The sequence below is a fragment of the Mustela nivalis genome (assembly GCF_964662115.1).
Source record: "Mustela nivalis genome assembly, chromosome: 9".
NCBI classification, from domain to species: domain Eukaryota; kingdom Metazoa; phylum Chordata; class Mammalia; order Carnivora; family Mustelidae; genus Mustela; species Mustela nivalis.
Genome location: NC_139028.1, coordinates 39,272,199 through 39,292,929, shown reverse-complemented (window position 1 = coordinate 39,292,929; position 20,731 = coordinate 39,272,199). Strand labels below are relative to the sequence as shown.

General features: G+C 33.7%; 1 protein-coding gene across 1 annotated transcript in view; it reads left to right on the top strand.

Annotated features, from left to right (window-relative positions):
* Positions 1-20,731, top strand: part of CNTN5 (contactin 5) — a 782,527-nt gene that overhangs the window by 637,290 nt on the left and 124,506 nt on the right. The window lies entirely within an intron of this gene.

Genomic DNA, 20,731 nt, shown 5'->3' with positions numbered 1-20,731 from the left:
AGACTGACTCCTATATTATTTCTCAAAGTGATTTTCAAAGAGTTGGTTTTTGAGAGGCCATTATTTTCAAGACATCTTTGAAATTCTACTTTTATTTGGCAATTTCTCTTTCTGCATCTGTTTTGTGTTAAATTCTAAGCATGCGTAAGTATTATGATGTGTTTAGCTTTTAGCTTTTCAAAATCCTCTAGTTTCTTTCATGCACTATTTTTATCATATTACAATACGAAAGTGAACTTTACGACTCCAGAATTAATAACTCAGTAGGTAGCCTCTCAAGAATGTTTTCTATCTTGTAAAAGGAGGAAGAGGAAATTTTGGAGATAGCTATTGAGCTATTATTATTCACTTCCTTTCTTCATCTGATATCCCTTATATAAAAGAAATGGAAAAGATCAACTTAGAGAATTTGGAGATCACAACACCTTTATCTTTAACAAAGAATTAATGGCTCTATAGAGTATTTTATCAGGGTACAGTAGATGAATTCTGAATTTATCTCAGTTCCACAAAGAGTTGTTAAGCACCTGCACACTAGGCACCTGTCCAGAAACTGAGGGTTCTATAGTAATCAATAACAAACACACTATGGGAGGTATATGAATACAACTGAGATAGAGCAGGGCCTTTGAGGAGAATAGTCTTAACAGAGGAGAAGGCATATAAGCTGCTGCTGTGTGGCAAGAGCAATGGAAGAAGTGTGTTGAGGGAATTCAGTCTGTTAAACATTACCCGACCTGTAGAAGCAAAGGAGATTTTCCAACTAAATAATACCTGAGCCTAGCTTTTTTTTTTTTTTTAAGATTTTGTTTATTTATTTCAGAGATTGAGAGAGAGCAAGAGGAGGGAGAGAGGCAGAGGGAGAGGAAGAAGCACATTTCCCACTGAGCAGGGGGTGCCTAAACTAGTCTTACAGGAGAATACAAGTATTGCAGAAAAGCAGGGAGAGGAGCACCTGGGTGGCTCAGTGGGTTAACGCCTCTGCCTTCAGCTCAGGTCATGATCCTAGGGTCCTGGGATTGAGCCCGGTGTGTGTCGGGCTCTCTGCTCGGCAGGAGCCTGCTTCCCTTCCTCTCTCTCTGCCTGCCTCTCTGCCTACTTGTGATCTCTGTCTGTCAAATAAATAAATAAAATCTTGAAAAAAGAAAAAAAGAAAAGCAGGGAGAAGCAAAAGGGGAGGAGACATTCCAGGTAGGGACTGAGCATGAGGAAAATCAGAAAGATACTGGGGTTTTGTATACCAAAACATAATAATGAATAGTGATCTTACAGTTAAGGCAAACCTCATCTAATAATTACTATAGAAATTTCACTTTAGAGAAAACTGCTCATATCACCTTTTAAAGTTAAATAAATGGTCGTGATTTTTCTTGGTTCCAATTAACGCAAGTTACATATTCCTAGTAAAATTTAAGGTGCCAGATTTTTCCAAATTAAGTCCAGGGATAAATTATATGTTTCTTAGCATAAGTGTATGTGTTTTACATAAATTTACATGTTGTTTAAAGCTTTCTATGGAGTATATAAAAAAAGAAATTAACTACTGCATTGTTAAGACTCAATATTCAGGGTCATTGAGATAATTCCTGAGAAGCCGTATGTGATTTTTTAAAGGAGACTGCTTGTTATTCTAGAAACAATTATAAAAATATAAAACAATTAAAGAAAACAGAATAAAATAAGAATTTCTGCTTCCATCCACATTTATTCCTTTACTAAATTATATATTTTTGAGGACAGGAATCATATCTATCTTTTAACCATTTTTGAGCACTTGGTATCATGTCTGATAGATTATTTGCTAAACATTTGCTAAATTAGTTATTATATAAACAACTATAATTTTATGCTCATATATAGTGACTTCCTCATTTCTCTGCTCATTTGTTAAACTACCATACCAAAAACAAACAAACAAAAGGAATATACCAAAAAAAAAAAAAAATACCAATATCATGGAAAATTTTAGTACAGTTTCTCACTTGACAAAAACTTAATGGTTACATGCGATATGTATAGCACTACCTTATGGCAGGAAATACATGGTTCATTAAAGTGTGATCTTTCTTTTATAATGCTAATCAATACAGATATTGAAATAACTATTTAATGTGGTAAGTGTTATAGTATTGACACTTTGTACTATTGAGAGAAGTAAACTATGAAAGGGAAATTTGAATTAACCAAGTAAATCATTGGCAGAAAGACTTAATGTTCAATTGAATTTATTATTAAGGATAATACTAAAGTTTATTTAAGCAACTAGTAAGGTAAGGTAATAATCTAACTGATAATTTCTAAATATCTTGTCATATACCTTACACATCTGCAAAACCAAAAGAACTATCTTGAAGCAAAATTAGCTAAAATAATTTAGAATCCATTAGCATGTGAAGATATAAGATTGTACTAAACAGTTCAAGGATTTCTTACTAATATGCCTAATTGAAACTATTGTTTATCTTTTTTAACTGCTGATAGCCTCACAAATAAAGCATACTGATAAATTTGTTTTAAAATACTTATTAAATATAGTGATGGTATTTTACACAAGCATTTCTGAAATCCACTGTCTAATTGCCATTATCCATCATGTAAGTAGTAAGGAAAACTGAAAGACTGGTTTTCTTGAAGTAAGAGACCTGTGACATACTTTGCTAACTTCCATCACACTGTAATGATTCTAAACAGTCTACTGCAAAGTCTTTATTGTTTAAAATAGGTTTAGTTAATGTTACAGATGCAAGCATTTCAATAAGATGTTTCTATTTAAGAGTATTCAGGCAACAGACATTAAAAATCACTTTTTGTTAGCTAACTTTTTTTATTGGGGGGATGGGGGTTGCCTGGATTGGGGGTGGAGTGTGGGGGGGTACCTGACTGCTACATTCTGTCTCGTACCAAAATTCTGACTGGAATAATCCTTTGATATGTTTATTTTTATATTTTAGACATTGATACATAAATGCCATTAGAGAGTATTTCACAGTTTAAGTATCAATGAATATTTTTTGTACATATTTCCTTTTGTTTCCTGTAACTATGAGAAGGTAATTCGGGACTAGTTATCCTAAGCATACAGAGGTGAACATTAAACAAACATAGTTTGTATTAGGTTTTGTTTTTATTTATTTTCAGCGTAACAGTATTATTTTTATTAGTTTTTGCTGCAAAATAATTCACTCAAAAACTTAGTAACTTCAAACCATCATTTATTTAGCTCGTGATTTTATAGAATAGCAGTTAGAGCTAAGTTCATGGTCTCAGCAAGAATCATTCATGCATCTGTAGTCACCTGCTAGTCAGCTTTGAGGCACTAACGTTAATGGATTAGCTCGCCACTAGGCAAATGGACCATTTGTTTCTTACCATCCAACAGGCTACCCCAGGGTTGTTCACATAGAGGACTCACAGTTCCAAGGTCTGAGAGCAGAAGCATCATGATCCCTTAGGCTGAGGCTCAGGACTTGTTCAACATCACTCTGTCACATTCGATTATAAGGCCTTATCAGATCCAAAGAGTAAGGAAGGAAATGTTTGCTGGGAAGAACTGCAAAGTATTGCGGTATTTTTGCAAGCTACTAATCATCTGTCCTCTGACCACAATTTTTTACATTTCTTCAAGTTGCAACCCCCTTCCCAAGATCCACAAAAGTCTCACTCAATTACAGTTCCAATATTTGTTTTGTTAGCTTTTGCTGCAAAAAGAATTTCACACAATTTATGACCCAATTCTATGGATCAGTACTTTGTGCAGGGCTTGGTTGTTTTTTCTCCTCTTCTCATGTGGGCTTTTATATGCATCTGCAGTCAGCTATCGGGTCCACTAGGAGTTGTCTGAGGGAAAGACAGCTAGGATGTTATGTGTGTGCTCTAAGTGGTCTCCCACCCTATAGCAGGCTAACCCAGGTTATGCCACATGGTTGTTATAGGGTCCAAAATAGCAGTCTCCAATGCACATGCACATTGCAAACATCGGTTGGTTCCAGGTTTGCTAATGTCTTATTGACAAATGCAACTCACTTTGTGAGGTGCAGTGAGTATGGGAGAGGGTTGCCTAGGGGTGTGGATCCAAGAAGTCATGAAAAACTTTGGGGCCATTACTGCAACAGTCTACCCCACAGTCTAATAATTATCAGGTCCAAGTGATCCTTAACTTCAACTATGGTATCATTTTTTAAGATAAAACAAAAAGCTAAATTATATATGTGATATTATGTAGGGGGAAAATGAGCATTAGGGAACGATCATTTGCACAACACTAAAATAACATATGCTGTCACCACCAACACAAACTATATCAACTGCTGTATGTAGTCACTATCTGAATTGATTCATCTTTATTGAACTAAGCCAGTCAAAGTGCTTGATGTGGCTATAGAAAGTCATTTTTCTGTTTTATATGCCTTGTATTCTACTTTTTAAAATATTGGGAAATTTTAACCCTTTACCTGTTAATAGAAAATAGGCAACAGTTAGAAAAAAGAAATTAACAGAAAAAGATTCGTTGTTTAATTAAAAATGAATTAATTGGCATTTCAGAAACATAGCATATTCTGAAGATATTTACAATATATGCTACTTTATCTATCCTAAAATAATCCATGTTAAGTATCTCTTCAAAAATTGGTTGTAGTGACTTTTGTGCTTTAGTTATATTTTGATAAGAACAAAAGCATATTTATTATTAATGAATGATGAAAAGATTATAAATATATCTAAAAAGAGGGACATACTGAATATTCCAAACCCAAAATAAATTCATAGGCTGTTTCGGCCAATATTTCTAGTTGTTTCTCATTAACGAATGGTTGGCATCATAATATTTGTTATCACTGATTTTGCTACAGCTTAAACTACTGAAGAGAATGGGAATATTTATAAAACTGCTCACTATCTAGAATTAAATGAAGAGCTTATCCTATAAAACAATAATAACAGTAGACTAATCCAAGGAAAACAGTAAAGATGAAAAAATTAACTAGTTCAATTTCATATCATTTTCAAGTTATACATTCAATAATTGTTTTATATGAAATATATCAATAGGGAACTTCTAAAATATATTTGAAGACAAAAACAAAGATGACTAAGGTATATTAAGAAATGCAAAACCTGACAAAATTTATAATTAGTATAATGCACATTAGAAAGTTTTGTTGAAGTTCTACTCAAAGATGAAGGGTCCATCTGTGAACATAATAGCAGAAAATTAACTTTTCATGAGGATAATTTTTAGCTGGTAACACCAAAGAGTACCATAAATACCATGAAAGTTCTTCAGGAAATCCTCCAAGAATTTCTTATTTAGTAATGATTATAATCTTAATACATGAAATCAAAAGGACTTGAAAAGTCAATTCAACTGAATGGCTTAATATACCAGAAGATTCATTCAAATTCAATTCAAATAAGCTCTAGTCAAATCTGAAGATCTGAACAACAGTTATAAAATGTTATCTTCCATGTGTCTAGAAATTCTTAACCAGCCATTGAAGTCTCATCTATTATCGCATGTTTTACATATACTATGTCATCAATGTTACCCACCAGTAGTTCTAATTTTTTTTAAGATTTTATTTATTTATTTGAGAGAGAGAGAGTGCACACCACAGGGGAGGTGCAGAGGTAGAGGGAGAAGCAGACTCTCTGCTAGCTCTATGACCTGAGCCCAAGAGAGCCACTTAATCAACCAAGCCTCCCAGACGCCCCCCACTACTATTTATTAATGTTAAAAGCAAGGTAGTATGCTTTTGAGGTTTGAATGTAGCTGCCAGCATTTACACAATTATGCTGGATTGAGCAACATGGAGAGCAGATAATACCAAGACAATATTGAAGCAGTTTTCCTAAGCTTAAATATGCAAAGTATCTTTGCAAAGACACTTTTTAAAGAATATATGGAGAGCTATGGATCACATGAAGATGAACATAACACAGCTATAGATGCTAACATACAACCATAGTGCTAGACCAGTCTGACATTGAGCAAAAGAAAATATGAGGACTCTGTTAACAGATGCCTTGAGAAGGCATACCTAGTTAAGCCTGTTAATATCCTAATATTATACTTCTTATATTTTCCTCTGTCTTATTGTGATCTTATACAAATTATATATGTTCAGGAATATTTTTATTAGTTTTTAAATTAAAACATATTTTAAATCTTTGTTCTGTGTCCCATTACTCTTATTCAAAATTGCTGAAAATTCTTCATGCTATTTGATATATATCTAATTCATTCTTTTCAATAGGTATATTATAGTCCACAGTAGAGTATACCTCAATTTATTTAGCCATTTCCCTATTAATAAATATTAACTTTGTTTTCTGTTTTGAGACATATATGAAGAATGATACAGGAAACATTTCTAACCCTCTGTATCTATGTATGTTAATAATTTTCTTTCTATGGCATAGATTTCCAAGAATGAATTGCAGGTTAAAATAATAAACTATTTTTATTTTAAATAGATGCTTCAGAATTTTCACAGTAATGATAGGATTTCAAATTATGCTACTCGACATCATTATATAGTAAAATATTGGTAGATCAGGTTGGAAGAGGGTTTCAAGAGTTTTTGATGTGGGCCCAGCTTTGTCCCTACTTAGCTGTATTACACTGGATGAGTAATGTCACCTCTCTGAGTCTTCATCTTCAAAGATAAAAGTTTAGAGTCAATGACTCCTAATGATCTACCTAATTTTGAGGTTCTGTGATTTTCAAAGACCAAAATCCAAAAAAGTCTCCAGATATGGTATCCAATAACAGTGAAATAATTTTTTAAAATGTTAATGCACATTAACCATTTTTTCAGGAGGGAACATTGATAGCTTCAAAAATCACATTTTCCTTTTTAAATATTGCATACCTACTCGATTAATGGAAGATACCTCAAACTCTACTGATGTTCTTAGAATCAGACATATCTTTATGCTTAAAGAGTTCCAAAACGGAAAAATAATCTCAAATCTGAATTTTTTGCTATGGCTAAGAATATATTTATATGTGTATAATACTTTGACACAAAATTGAAATTTCCTCTAAAGCTAAATAAAGATTTCCTCTAAAAGCAACAATAATCTTAGAAAATGGAACAATGTCCTTTTTTCTTGAAAAGGGATCAACATGTCTTATTTTTTTTACTAGCATAAACGCACACATACATACACACACACGAAGACACATATAATGAAAAATATAAGCCCTAGTAACATTAAATCTTAGAACAAAATATATATGCATATATGATTATTGGTTTTTCTATCAGTTCACAGGTGTGAAGTTTTGAAGAGTCTTGTAAATATTCCTTGAAATATCAGAAGCGGTATAATATAGCTAAAGAAGAGAGATAAGTAGGAAAATATGATGATTTTTAAGATTTTGAGTAAACTCTGATTTTTATATGTTAAGTAAGTACAAATCCTTATTATTAAAAATGAGTTTTCTGTGATAAAATGTCTTGGCTAGCTTTCAAAATATCAGTTGAATTTGACTGAGTCCTCGACCTTGAACTTTTCATACTTGGCTTTTGATTGATACATTTACTCAATTTGACCTTTTCTTTTAACAGAACTATTCTTCTGTTTGAATCTTCATTGAAAGATTGCTGTTGTAGCTCACAGTCTAAGCAATACTTTGAACAGTTAGTCTTTTCTGACATTGATATATTTAAATTCCCTAAATTCTAAGTATTTTTGATATGATGAGAAGAATCTTCATGACTGTGAAGGACAGTGCTTAAACAGATTGCTTTCTTTTACAGTGAAGTATTTTTCAGTCAGAATCTTGTTCCTAAACATTAGTAACTATCAAATTAAGCTAGGAAAAGAATAGTAGTTTTTCATGAAGCCAATAGTTGAAATAATACAGCTGCTTATTGAAGATTATACTTATTAAAATACTTAATAATATTACAAATAGGATATGAATACCTGAAAAATTTGAATTTTGAAGGAAAACTTGAAACAGCTATGTATTTAACTGGCAAATTCATCTTTAGAAATTCTTATATAAAATTAATTACTCCATTTGGAATATTATATTTTTGCAACAAGCTTAGGTTTAAAGTTTCTCCACTCTTCTTGCTCATTTTTTCTTTCAAACTGTCAACACATTCCATAGCAATCATTCCATAACAAGCCATATTTTTCCCATATATGTGAAGAGGCTTCTATGTGCCAGACACTGGGCTAGACACTGGATATAGTGAATTGAATATCATCTGTATTTTTTTTATAAACATATATTTTTATCCCCAGGGGTACAGGTCTGTGAATCACCAGGTTTACACACTTCACAGCACTCACCAAAGCACATACCCTCCCCAATGTCCATAATCCCACCCCCTTCTCCCAAACCCCCTCCCCCCAGCAACCCTCAGTTTGTTTTGTGAGATTAAGAGTCACTTATGGTTTGTCTCCCTCCCAATCCCATCTTGTTTCATTTATTCTTCTCCTACCCACTTAAGCCCCCATGTTGCATCACCACTTCCTCATATCAGGGAGATCATATGATAGTTGTCTTTCTCGGCTTGACTTATTTTGCTAAGCATGATACGCTCTAGTTCCATCCATGTTGTCGCAAATGGCAAGATTTCATTTCTTTTGTTGAAAATAGAACTGCCCTATGACCCAGCAATTGCACTATTGGGTATTTACCCTAAAGATACAAACGTAGTGATCCAAAGGGGCACGTGCACCCGAATGTTTATATCAGCAATGTCCACAATAGCCAAACTATGGAAAGAACCTAGATGTCCATCAACAGATGAATGGATCAAGAAGATGTGGTATATATACACAATGGAATACTATGCAGCCATCATCTGTATTTTTTTTAAATGAATTCCAATTATGGTTGATACTCACAAGATCAAAATATAGTTAAAAAGGCTTTTAGGGTGATATTTACTCAGTGGATTCAAAGGTCTTTTCTTTTTTCCATCCATTTATAGCTCAAGAATATGAAATAAAAAATAAGCTTATATTTCAAACCAGCAAGTTCTGGGTTTGAAATATTTCCTCTAACTTCTCCCTGGGGATGATCTTTTTTTAGCTCAAGTCACTTCTCTTATATATTATCACAGGTAACTAAAAGAAGTCAGGCAGTTAATACTTTTAATACTAATTTTCCTTATAAATCATCTTAATTCAATCCATAATTTCATTAGGAACTTTTTTGTATCTTCCACATTACCACAGGCAATGGTTTTGCTAATTTTTCTGCCAGTTCATAATCAAATACGGCCTCCATTTGTCATCTTCTCAATGTTTTCCCAGCCTCCACCAAGTTTCTTTGGGTTCGTCCCTGTCTTGGACTGGGGGTCTGGTTTTGTGGAAAAATATTCTAGTATAAACAAAAGGTCTTATGCCCACATACCTTGGTCTTTACCTTGAGACATGCTTTTCTTGTAGCACCCTGTATTGATGTCTGCCAAGGCCATTTCTTATTCTGCTAGTCTCATACCATTTGGTGAGACTGGAGATGACAAGTGTTTTATTTTTGAATCTATAGTCCTGGCTCCTTCAGATTTCCTTAGTATTCTGCTTCAAAATGAGTGATTCCCTCTTTTTGGTTCATTTTTCTGTATTCATACCTTACTTTATATAGCTAAAAGGAACCTGTTGGTACTTTTAGTTTTCTTCCTAAAAATAGTTCCTTAAGCAATTTCAAAGTGTGTTCACTTTGAATAATGTGTGTTGTTCACATCATCTCAGATGACTGTATTGCCTAACTTTTCCACCACTGCATGATGGTTCATCTTCTCTTCAGTGTCCTATAATAGTTTCCTCACTGCTTTTCAAGTCTTTATCACTAGTCTCCTTGAGATATTCCCAGCTGCCATTAATATTGTCCTCATGGCCTCTGAAAATAACCCCAAAGCCAATGCCACATGTTTAGACTTGAGTTACAACGGCACCCACTTATAGGTACAAAATTATTTTATGTTATTCACTGTTGTACAACGAGGCACTCCAAAACTTATAAACAGACAACTATTTAGTGCTGCTCACCATTTTGTGGGTCAGGATATCAGGAATTTGCTGTTACTTAACAGCAAGGATGACCTGAAACCGAAGGATGACTTGAATCTTTTCCACAATGGCTGAGCCTTCAGCTAGTGTAGTCAAGTGGCTGGACATGGTCTGCTTGGGTCAGTATATTCTACGTTCCTTAAACCTCCATTCTGGCTGTTAGATGGATTCCCAGTTCTGCCAGGGCTAGAATGCCCAAGATGATTTTATTTTATATTTTTGTCTTACAAGTCTGGTGGCTGGGTTAGAATGGTTAGAACTTGGAATTTCTGGATTTCTTTCTCCATGAAATCTCTCCACATAAATAGCTTAACCTTTTTATGTAGGATGACAGCATCAGGAGAGTCTGACTTTTTAAATGATAGCTGGTTTTCCCCAGGGGAATTAAAAAAAAAAAAAGTTCCAGGGGGTCTAGGAAGAAGTTGCACATCTTTTTATGATATTGCCACAGAATTTCCAAGACATCATTTCTTCCTATTCTATTAAACCAAAAAGTCACTGATACCAGACCAGATTTGGGGACTATGAAATTAGAATTTACCTCTCAATAGAACAAGTAGAAAAATCTATGTGAACATCTTTAATCTACCACAGTAAACAAGAGGCTAAGTCCTAGGCCTAGTAAGTTCTTTGAGCAACATTATATGGAAAAGGTGTCACCACAAAGCATAGAAAACACCAGTGTAGTATAAAATAGATTGTGAGAGTTTTGATACAGTAAGTATTATGGTTAACCATATTAAAATAGAGTAGGTCTCACATGGACTCAGTGAAAATTTTAAACACCAATTAATTCAATCTCTTGCTGAAAGAGAAAAGGAATAATTAATGGGAAAGAATAAACACTAGCAGGGCAGAAGTGAAGAGAATCTCAAGATATTAAATTTAATTCAGATATGGAGCATTAAAGCTTTATTCCAATTATTCACTGATATTGTACTTTTGAGAGATGTTGGGGATCCAAAGGCAGGAGTAGAATCCATGCCTCAGGAGGAGTAATAGTTAAGATCATAAACAAATGGGTCATTAACCAATGACAGGGAAAAGAGAGAAACAGAAACAGTAGATTAGATCAGGTAGATCTCTTCTGGTTTAGTCTTCTAGATGCAGTATTAATCTCCCTGGCCTTCCCCATTATGCCAGAGACCCAGGATGATAAGTTAATTGCATCTAAGTGACCTAAGTAAAACAAAAAGATGCAAACAAAGTGGCCTCATTCCAGACTCATTCCTAAAGTTTTGTGTGAAAATAATGAAACAGAGTGATCAACCATATGCCTGACATTTTAAGACTTTATAACAATATCAGTTCAATGCTAGTCCTAACTGATGAGTGGGATGAGAACTACTATAGTCTCTCTGCCGGGGATTTGCTGATTTTGGGGAAAGCATAGAAATCCCACAGATGGCTATCCGATCACTCTTCCCATTACCAGAATGGGACTAGACTTGCATGCAGATATTGACTATGTTGCAGTATAAAATCAGTAGCAGAATGAAACTAAATTTATTCTGTATGTGATGGTATAACAAAATAGTGTTGATCTTACAGGATAAATCGAGAATATTGTGATACTAGAAAAAAGAGAACAGAAACATTGATGTATCAGTAAAATATTGATCTGTCTAAATTCTGAACTTTGAAGTCAAGTGTTGTCAATTCTCCTTCAACTAAAGATGCAACAGTATAAACTGTCAATGGCTTTTTTTTTAAGTCATTTGTGGTTCACATATAGAAGATTCTCCCAATGCTGGATTAATAGTCACAGAAAGGTGAAAAAGCCATGAACAAATAAGGTTGATGGGTCATATGTATTATCAGAAAGATGATTATGATATTTTAAAGGGAGATATAACATTTCATGTCTAGATATGGCAGATGAAAGACAGTCATAAAAGAATGAGCTCTCAGAATATTTCTGTAGTTTATTTGGAAAGCTAATTTCTAATACTTTCATGGTTGTTACTATAAAATGAAACCATTTTATTTTGACACACCTGACAAATTTTGCTTTAATACTGTTGAATCAAATTGACTACAGGTCTAAGCAAAATAAGGATTAGTTTTACAGGCAGAATAGTAGAATAAAAGTAGTCTTGATGAGAGTCAGGTGCCCAAGGCTCTTCTATCTTCTCACTTAACTTGCCCTTGAACAAGTCACCTACACCTTTTAGCCCTCAGTTTTCTCAACTGCTGTAGGAATTGGTTAACCAATGATTTTTTAACTGTCTTTCCATGCTAATATTGATATATTTTGCAGTGATTTTTTTAAAAAGATTTTATTTATTTTTTATTTGAGAGAGAAAGCAGGTGGAGCAACTCCAGGGACAAGCAGACTCTGCTGAGTGTGGAACCTGATGAGGGGCATGATCTCATGACCCTGAGATCATCAACTGAGCCAAAATCAAGAGTCTGATGCTCGACTGACTGAGTCACCCAGACACCCAGCAAAGCTTTTTTTATACTATTTACTACTTTAACATATCACATTGTATTATAGCTAGTTTTCTGCCACTCACACTGCATTGTGAGTTTCTCAAAGGTATAATTTTTCTTTTATCTTGTAGCCTGTGCAGTTCAGATACGACAGATTTTATCTCTTATAACAACTCCAGTCAACTGAAGCTCTGTGTTGAACAGGATGAATAGGTTAGGTCAAAGCTCAGGCATATTAACTATGAGTAAGGAAGGGTATAATTTCAAATGTGCCAAGAATTTGCAATTTCCTATTTAGACAAAATAGATACTCTAACAAATGATAAGTGAATGAATGAATAATTTTATAATGGTACATGTGCCATGAGCTCTCATAAAATAAAATATATACCTACTATAAAGTTTTACAATTCTGGAGCTTTCCTAGTGGTCATGCCATTGCTAGTTGTTTACAAAGCACATATTAGTGCATGAATGAACAAAATGTTTCCTGACTATTTCTTTGTCCTTATGTAATGTCAATGAGAGGTAATTTAAGAAGCATAAGCTCAGTGAGTGATAGTTAAAATTATTCCATTACTAGACAATGGTGTAATTTAGAGAAAAACATTTATTCTCTATCTTGATTATTAACAACTTTTTACATCACTGAATTTTTAATGCAAGACTTAAGAAGATGTAATCTCTTCTATTTCTATTTTTTAATGCAACATACATTGAGAAAAAGCTCGAGTCAACATAGAGTAGAAAAGAAGATACAAGGATACCTGGGTAGCTTAGTAGGTAGAGCATGCAAATCTTGTTCTTGGGCTTATGAATCTGAGCCCCCATTGGGAGAAAGGTTTACTTTATTTTTTTTTAATTTTTTTCAAATATTTTATTTATTTATTTATTTATTCATTTGAGAGAGAGAGAAAGAGAGAATGAGTGAGGAGAGGTGGGAGAGAGGGAGACAATCCTAAACAGAATCCATGCTTGGTGAGAAGCCCCAGGTAGGGCTTAATGTCATGACTCTGAGGTCATGATTCAAGACAAACGCTCAACTGATTGAACCACGCAGGCTGCCCTAGAATTCACTTTGAAAAAGAAAGATACAAACATTAAGTTAGAGAAAATATAGACATTGTACAATTTATAAAGAGATGTATGCCTGCTCCTTCGTATTTATTCCAAAGAGCACCACCTCACAGAATATGTGCATGTACTCCAGGAGACCACAGGCAATATCAGTGTGGCTTGGAGTGTTCATATACAGAACCCCACACTGAGAAGAGTCTTGTGCTTGGTGTAGTGCTTCACTTGACACCAATTTGACATTCTTAATCATTTTTGGACAAGGGGATCTGTGTTTTCACTTTACAGTGGGGTGCATAAATTATGTAATCAGTCCTAGTGGTCAGTTAAGTCTTTTAAAAAATAATAATAATAATAATAAGATTTTTAAAAGTCTTTAACATAGGAGGTAGAATATGGAGACGTTCGCAGTTACTGAGGAACCACTTGAGGAAAGATGCAGAGAGTATATTTTCCATTATAGTGAGAGACAAGGTAGGTTGAGTCCAGCCTTAAATGCTCATTAAGAAGTTGGGCCACCTTATAGGCCGTAAGTAAAGATAGACAGTAAAGATTTTGTAATCGTAAATAAAATTAGTCTTAAAGAAGGACAGATCTAGGGGTGCCTGGGTGGCTCAGTGGGTTAAGCCGCTGCCTTCGGCTCAGGTCATGATCTCAGGGTCCTGGGATCGAGTCCCGCATCGGGCTCTCTACTCGGCAGGGAGCCTGCTTCCCTCTCTTTCTCTGCCTGCCTCTCCATCTACTTGTGATTTCTCTCTGTCAAATAAATAAATAAAATCTTTTAAAAAAAAAAAAAAAGAAGGACAGATCTAGCAATGGTATGTCAAATGGGTAAGGGCGAGAGACGGGATAAGAAGCTGGTTTGAGAACTACTATTAGAAACCTAAATTTAGAAATCAGTATTCATGAGATGATTGTTACTACTATATGAAGCACACAGAAAGAGAAAATATCTTTTTTGGATCCTGAGTATTGTACTTATCAGGTAACATACCTATTTCTCTTATTCACATTTATTTCAAACCTAGCTGCAAATATGAGGAAAGATACTCCACACTCTCTTCTTGTTTTTTTTTTTTCAATCAAACTTACATTAAACTAGACATTCAAGTGCAGAGTCTATATATATATATATATAAAACAAAGTTTAGCATAGCCCACAGAAATAAATATCAGTTGAATTAATCAGCAATAATTGCATAAACAATAAAAGGAGGATATATCAGATTTTCTTAGCAGGTATATAAGGTAAACTTTAGCAACAGTTGGAAGGAGTCAAGAGTAAGTTCAAGAAAGTATAGACTGATAACCTATATGACTTTGTCTATTTCATGCCTCTTTTAACTTAGAGGTGCTAGATTAGTATAGAAATGACACTATCAGCATTAGGGCTTATTTAAGTCTATCAAGGCAACTTATAACAGAATACCATAAAATGGGTGGCTTATGCACAACAGAAATTTATTTCTCACAGTTTTGGAGTCTGGGAAGTCCAAAATCAAGGCACTGACAGATTCAGTCTGGTGACAGATGGTCATCTTCTCATTGTATCTTCACATGATAGAAGGGGTAAGAGAACACTTTAGGGTCTCTTTTATAATGGCACTACTCCCACTCATACTATACCACCCAAACACCTCACCTCCAAATACCACATCATATTGGAGATTAGATTTCAATATGTGAATTGGGTGTGGGGGGGCTGGGGTCCACATACAGTGTATAGCATGATCCTTTTATTTTGATCATTTATGTCAATCATAAATAAAGGAATGCCCTTTTACCTGATTGCTTGGGAAAAGAGAGTCAATGCACATATGTTCAGACCAAAGACATTTTTCAAGAATTAGGGAATAAACGCACCACCTAAGTCTGACATTGACTGACATATTAAATATCACATTCTCCAGCCCTATATGTCTACTTGGGAAAGGAGAAACACTAATGTGATACACACACATCACTTTGTCATTCATTCATTATTCTTCATATATCCAATTTTATCATTGAGGAAATAAATATGACTTGACATTTTTATTTTTAAATTTGTTATACTAAAATTTAATTGTAACTTGTCTTGTATATTCTTGCTTTGAGCTGCTTCCTAATGTCTAATCTTCATTTTAACCAAGATAGTGGACCTATTCCATGAATTTATGACTTTGTGCTTATAATGCTAAGTGATCCAGCTTGGGTATCTGGCTATTCCGAGTTCATCAAAGAGTTTCAACTCATTCATCTTTAACTTATGTCATCAAGTAAAGCTTTTTTGCATTTTTCTTAATACTTAAAAGTATATTATTTGAATGGGTATTGGAAATTAAATACCAAATTCATAGTAATGGGATATGAGAGCCATTTTTACCTATTTTTAGTCTTCACTTGTTGGATTCACTGACTATTTCATCATTTTAGACATAAATATTTTTGTCAAATATTATTTTGTCTAGTATTTTTTCACTAGTAGCAATTAATTTTTCTATTTCAGGCATGCAATTTAATATCAGCTTTCTTTAAAAATATAATAAAACCCATACCATCATGAATGTAAACCCTATTATATAAAGGCTTAAGGAAAAAAAATGGGAGATAATATATATTTTTCTTTTTATAACTTATCATGATAGGGTATTTGAAACAAATCATCCTCAAGGAAAAAGAAATACTATGCCAGGGAAATCTGTTAAATATTCAAGAGTTTATGCCAATAACATTGATAATATCTAATAATCCATGTCTCATACCTGACACCTAGTTTTTTTTTATGTTAGAAAATATTTTTAAAACCACATCACACAGAATTTATATGCTATCTTACTTTTGCTTTGTAGAGAAGAATGTATGTCTCTGCAAATGTAGAGAAGATTTGTATGTCTGTTAGGGGATAGGAGTGCTGGAAATACCCTTTGTGAGCCCCTTGAGAAAATTAAATAAACCCTAAAGGAAGGCACAGAAACTGCCATCCCCATAGGCTTCTGACTGAGCCATTCAGCATGAGCCCTGTTTACAAGAATACTCAATTTAAGCTATCTTGTTTAGATGATTCATTCCTTGAACATTCTCAGAGTGCTTAGTATGTGCACAGAAATCTGCTAAATCCTGCTGAAAAAAAAAATGCTTTAAGAGTATTATACACTTTTGAAGCATTTCCCAATAGTTCATGTATGTATGTATGTATGTACTTTGTTTCACTTGATTTCCCTCATGAAAGAGACAGTGCAGTTGTTATTATTCCAATAGAGTGAGTCTCCCAGAGTTGTAGGGCCAGGAAATTGCTAAACTAAGGCTAGAATTGAGGTCTTCTTATTCTGAATGCAGTAGTTTCCTTATAAGAGAGTAAGAGAGGAGATTTTACACAAACACACACACACACACATATATGTATGTATGAGATTATAGAGAGGCGATTATATATATTATATATATAAAATATATTCAGGTCTTCTGAATATATTTTATATATATAATGTATATAATCGCCTCTCTATAATCTCATACATATATATATGTATTCAGAAGACCTGAATATATTTTATATATATAATGTATATAATCGCCTCTCTATAATCTCATACATATATATATGATCTCCTCTCTTACTCTTACATATATATAATGTATATAATGTATATTGCATATATATAATGTGTATATATATAATCTCCTCTCTTACTCTTACATATATATAATGTATATAATCTCCTCTCTATAATCTCATATATACATAAAACCAGAAAATATATATATATAAAACCAGATAGATAGATAGATAGATAGATAAAACCAGAAAATTTACTATATCTATGGAAAATATTGATAGACATTTGTTGAAGGAGTGAATACCAATTAAAGATTTGTCTCATTTAAGAGTGTAATTATAGTTCCCTTTAACAGATAACATATATCAAAAACTTATTATGTGCCAAATATTGCTATGGGCTTAACTTGCATTATCACATTGCTGCTGTGAGAGAAGTTCTACATGATATAAGAATTCCCCAACTTAAAAATTTAATAAGTGGCAAATAATACATTATATGCTAATAAAAAAATTATAAATGGGAGAGCAGGAATTCACACAATTCTGTGTCTTCCTAAAATCTGTATATATTCTTTAGGTACCCTTTCCCATTGTCTTTTTCCACAATCTTTTTCTCATTTCCCATCCTAACTTCTTTGAAAGCAAAAAAGAGGGGAGAGAAGAGTTATGTCAGGCACAGAGAAGGAAGAAAGCAAGTCATTGGTGCATTTTTGTCAGCTCACCCAGTGATCATTGGCTACTTTAGCACCAAGCTCAGTTCTGAGACTGTCTATAGTAGACCTTGGGGGTGACTTCCAAGAATGTCAGGTGCTATTTCAGAAACATGAGCAAAATGCTTTTGAAGCATAACTAAACAATGGTAGAACTAATGAAGCCTAGTCCAGAAAATCCAGGAAGGCTTTACCAAGGAGAAAGCATTTGAGCTGTCCAAAAGTATTTTCTCAGGGAAAGAAAGAATAAAGAGCATCTGCAACAGAACAGGCAGAATTATGGGAAGTAGTCCCATTGATGAGAAAATTTCAGAGTAAGTTTATAGAAGCACAGGATTCTGTCATAGGAGGCAGTATCATGTTCTGAGGAGCCTTCTATATTGGAGTGAGGAGATTAGACTTTATCTGCAAGGTAATAGGAGCCAGCAAACACTTTGAACAGTAAAGTTATATGTTCTTCCATTTCTTAGGAAATCTAGCAGTCTTATGTTGGATGAACAGGACATTTAGTCAAAGTGAAAGCCAATAAAGAGTTGGACTTGAGTAGAAAGATGACAGTTCCTGTTTTATTTCAAAACCATAAATAAAAATTAACGATAATCTAGCAACTGCTCTAGTGAGACTTTGTGACCAAGAGATGTAAATGACTTAGCCATGTTACTGCTCTCATAGGTGGTGAACATATAGCTTCTTTCTTTGTTCTTTTTTTATTGAAGTACAGTTAATATACAATGTTACACTAGTTTCCAGTATACAATATAGTGACTTGAGTAGTCTTTGCATTGTGCTATGCCCATCACAAATCTAAGAGCCTATTTCATAAAGAGTCTTCATTTTATTCAACCATTCAACAAATATTTATTGAGCTCCCTCTATGTGGCATGCACCATGCTAAGTGCACAATGCTTGGAGCATTATGTTAAGTACTGGTTATGGGGAAGTTCATTTGCAGCAACATGTAACTCTATTTATTCATAAAGCCAGAAAAGCAGCAAAGAAAAGACAGGATATAAAGTAAGTGTCAAACAAACAAAAAAAGAGAAACTAACTCCTAAGACAGAAAAAGTGAAAATGAGGTTTAAGCTTAAGAAAGCAAGCATCTGTTGTTAAGTAACCATTTCATTAAAAGTGCACTAAATTGTGGAGGTTTTCTCTCAAGAACTGCATACTGTGGACCAAGATTAAGTATAATGGGTTCCCACATGAATTCTTCTCATTACTTCTCTTGAAAGATCAGTGAATCTAGTGAACGGGTGATTTAGGTTTAGTGTTCACAATCCGTTCATTTTACTTTTAATCTCCCCTGTTTAGAATTGTAAAAATGTAACATAGGTATAATCCAAAAGAGAAGGGATGAGGCCAAAATGAGACTATTTCAACTCCTCAGATAGTCTTGACATTGACAGAAATGCAATGAGCTGCAGATTTTTTATTCCTGATAGATGGTGATGTAGTTTCAGGCAGTTAATAAGTATTGCACACTATTAATTGCAGGAACCGAGTAAAGGACAGCATAGGAAAGATAATCTATACCTCACCCTCCTGATTTCCTTGAATCTTTTTGTTATTTTCAGTGAAGACTCATCTTAATCCAATTACGTTTTTCTTTTACTATAATTCAGCAGAGAGGACAGAGGTTTGAGGACTTTTATCCAGGACAAAAAGAAATCAATAATTTGGGAAGAAAAAGTTCTGGAAAATAAGACAATCAATTATTTAATCCTAAGAATGTGATTTTTATCATTTATCATTTATCACATTTATCACATTTTTTATCACATTTTTCAAAAATGTGAGCCTGAAAAATGACTTATAATCATATTTTCCACTGTCAAACTACCCCAGCCAGTCTGTTATATGAGAAAAATAGACAAGACAATAAAAAAACAACAAAACAAAAATCAGCAAGCACAGTCTTTCATAAGCATTATTTCTGGAAATAATAAAGTCCCTTCTGATTTTTTGGACCTCTCCTTGAATTTTCCATTAGACATGGGCCCCATTCTGAGTTCAGAGTGTGCCTGTTGATTCCTGATTAATTTGAATACCCTATTAGGAGAGTTTCTTTGAAATCCAAGGGGAAAAAGAAATTTTCACACCTAAGATGGACCCATACTACATAAAGTGGTAAATATATCAAAGCTAATTTGTAAGTATTAGGTTATGTTAATTTGAAACTGAATTATAGCTTATAATGCTTATAATTTGCTTTTGTTTTCCATATTAAATAAGAGTTTTAAAGTATAAATTTCCTCTTCAGATTTGAAAGAAATAAACACTTAGTCCAGTATTGATGAGAAAATTAATTTTAGAGTACCAACTTATCCTAAGGAAATTTAGTGGCATAGGACATTCTCTGGATAAATATTACATTCTTTGAAATAATTGCTATGACATTTTAATGCATTCTCAACATGAAACCTTCCCTTGTAAATGACTAAACCAGAGTACATCTTAACAATTATTTCATGAGAGAAAACTTCAATACTCTTAGAGTTACTATCATAAGACTAATGTAAAGGGGGGGAAAAAAAACAGAAGTGAAATACCAGAAAGAAGTGGTTTAAAACAGTACAGGGTTAAGCATTTCATTTAAATAAATACACACAGTTCGAGAGGCCAAAACTTCAAAGATTTCACAAAATTTACCAATGAACTCTAAGGAAAGAGAAAGCGTCCAAAGAATTTCCAGAAATTCCTCTAACTTTTATGATTTTTGTATGACCCATTGGTCTATATCAAAATAAATGCAAGCAACTAAACTCAAATAATTATTGGAATACTGCCCTCTAAGTAGACAAATGCACCTTTTTTTAAGGTAATTCACCTATTTCCATCAAAAAAGAAAAGATGTCTAATTTGAAGTGCTTCTCTTTGGCTTGCATTAAACATCCTTTCATATGCTCAACAACTGTTAAAGAGAAGTGTTGAG